The sequence below is a fragment of the Anoplophora glabripennis genome, unplaced genomic scaffold (genome assembly GCF_000390285.2).
Source record: "Anoplophora glabripennis isolate ALB-LARVAE unplaced genomic scaffold, Agla_2.0 scaffold1303, whole genome shotgun sequence".
NCBI lineage: Eukaryota > Metazoa > Arthropoda > Insecta > Coleoptera > Cerambycidae > Anoplophora > Anoplophora glabripennis.
The window spans coordinates 8272-11264 of NW_019417516.1; the positions used below are offsets into that span (position 1 = coordinate 8272).

The window sequence follows — 2993 nt, forward strand, 5'->3', positions numbered from 1 at the left end:
CGCACGTCGTCTGTCACGTATTAAGTTTTTTATGTCATCGGGGAGGGTGCCCCGGGGGTTTGTCAGTCGGGGGACAATAGTCTCCGTCGTAGTCTGAGTCAGGGCGTTTTTAATGTCAGTCTCAAGGGAGAGGATTGCCGCCTCCAGATCATGGGTGGTTTCGATGACTGGGAGCGCCATGTTTCCTTGCATTACTGTTCGGAAACGCTCCCAGTCAGTGAACCTCCTCGTGAAGGTGCCTTCATATCTCTGTCTTCGCCCCAGATCCAGAAATATTGGATTGTGGGCGGAAGACCCTTCGTATTGGGTGGATATTTGGGCATTTAACGGTATAGATTTTAAGAGGGCAATGTCGATAACGTCGGGGCGTCCTACGGGTCCGTAATGTGTCGGTTCTGTCGGTCCGAGTATCGTCAAGTCGTCGTGTCTGTCTTGGTAATTCAGCAGGACGCGACCTCTTGTGGTTGTCGTCCCGCTGTGCCATATGGGGGACTTCGCGTTGAAGTCCCCAAGTAGTGGTAGTCTGGGTGGGTGGTAACAGGACACCACCGCAACGTCTCCATGCCGTAGCGATCTCACCGCTATCGCCAAAATACTTAAGTGTGAGCTTAGTGTGAAGAAATTAATTGAATTACTGTGAAATTATAAAGTTTTAAATCATAAAACATATATCAAATTGAAGCTTAATAATTGGACTTATAGTAATAGTGAATGTGAAAATAATTACTTTGTGGATAATTGCAAATTAATTAGTATACCTTTGAACAAATTGTTGTAAAGAAGAGCAAAAAAAAAGTAAAAAACCCCTGAAAAACTTATGATACTTTTAATAGAACCATATATAAAACATTCACAAATAAATTAGAAGACAGGTCAGGACTCTGGCCAACTGAAGATTTAATGTAGGCACTAATAGAATTTTAAAATGTCATTTATTTGTATAAGATGTGCTAAAGGCTCTGAGGCAAAGCCTATTGTGTGTGACATTTGCTCACGGCAATACTGCAAATTGTGCTCAGATATTTCCAGCTCAGAAGAAAAATGCATTTTTCTGCAGAAAAGAAAAATGCGGTTCTACTGTCCCGACTGTTTGCCCAAAACTATTAAATATGATACTGTTATTAGTGAAAATAATAGACTAATACAGGAAAGAAAGGAATTCTTGGAACAAATTAATTATCTACAAGAAAAAGGTTCTACGACAGATTTGGAACAAACCAATGCAAATTTGGTGACCAAGATTGAGAATGTAGTTACAAAGAGTATTATGTTATCTAACAGCAAACTTATAACTGAATTAAAAAATATGATATCTGAATTAGTAAAAGAATTGGTCTTGAAGGAGCTTACTAACCTAAAGGCGGATATGGCTGAATTACAGATTAAAAAAAATGATAAAAATGAAACTCAATTGGCTGCAATATTAAGACATGACAACAATAATAATGCTAGTAATAATAATAAGGCAACTACCTCCATAAGAGAAGTTCCAAATATAGAAGTAGGTATGAAACAGAATAATCAAACGGACAGTACGAGTGTAACCTGGGCGTCTGTTCTATCAAATAAAGGTGCCATTCCTCGAGTTAAGAAGACCACCACTACAAGAGTTGCTAAAGATATTGTTCATACCCCAACTTCTATCGAAAAAGCACATGTCGCTGAAGAAAAAGTTGTAAAAAAGAATTACCGTGGGGCCACTCAGGAAATAGGTGCAAGTAGGAGAAATCTACCAAATGAAGATCTTTCCGAAGCAGCCCAACCCAAAATGGCATGGTTCTATATAGGAAAGATTAAAAATAAAAATGTTACATGTGACCACTGGCTGCAATATCTCAAAGAAGATAATGATAATGAAACCTTTATTGTAGAGAAGTTGAATAGTTTAGGTAATTTTTCATCATTTAAAATAGGGGCACCATTTCACTTATTAGAAAAGTTAAATCAGGAAAATTATTGGCCAGAAGGTATAATAATAAGGCGTTTTAATTTTAGTCGGAAATTAATAAATAAAGAAGCTACGAGTGCCAATATTCAGAATAGGCAGACTATAACTCAAGGTGCTGAGGATTTTTTATAAGCGGCGGTACGGACTATAGTGAAGCAGAAATTACAACTAGTAAAAAAAAACTAAAGTATGTCACTATTTTCTATCAAAATGTGCGAGGATTAAGGTCTAAAGTAAAAACTTTCTACGAAAACATACTATCTAACAACTTTGACATTATATGTATTACTGAAACCTGGCTCAATGCTTCAATCTATGACCAAGAACTTTGTGATGGCAGATATATGGTGTTCAGAAATGACAAGATGTATGAACAAGCTGGCGTTCTGCGTGGAGGTGGAGTTCTATGTTGCATTAAGAAAAAATTTAAAGTGCTATCAGTGTGTCAGAGTAACGATATAAACTTTCAGTGGATAGCCATTAAACTGACGACTAATGATTTTACAGCGACAATTTGTTGTGTTTATATTAAACCCGGCTCTAATCTAACAGTGTATGAAACGTTTTTAGATTCCTTGGGAGTCATTAATGAGCTGTATTCAGAGAATCTGTTCATCTTGGGTGATTTTAATGTGCCTGAAATAAACGATATGCGCTATGACTGTGGCAACGGTTCTTACAAGGCCAAAATTATTCAAACAATCCTATGTACATATGATCTGTATATTGTCAACAATGTACTAAATCGGGTGAACAACTTGCTCGACTTGGTGATGACTAATTTAACTGAGGCAAAAGTTTCTCACTCTAATACATCTCTCGTTGCAATTGACCAATATCACCCTCCTTTGGAGATTGTTATCACTTTTGACGTTGCTGCTGACAGATATAAGGGTGGATTAACTGACAATAATTATAAACGGAATTACAATTTCGGGAGAGGTGACTGTTATCAATTATATCATCTGCTTAGACAATGTACTTGGGAAGAAATCATTACATCTGAAAATGTAAACAAATGTGTGGATCAGTTTTATGATGGTTT

At 37.1% G+C, this 2993-nt stretch overlaps 1 protein-coding gene across 1 annotated transcript in view; it reads left to right on the forward strand.

Annotated features, from left to right (window-relative positions):
* Positions 1 to 2993, forward strand: part of LOC108914359 (probable histone-binding protein Caf1) — a 61272-nt gene that overhangs the window by 7965 nt on the left and 50314 nt on the right. The window lies entirely within an intron of this gene.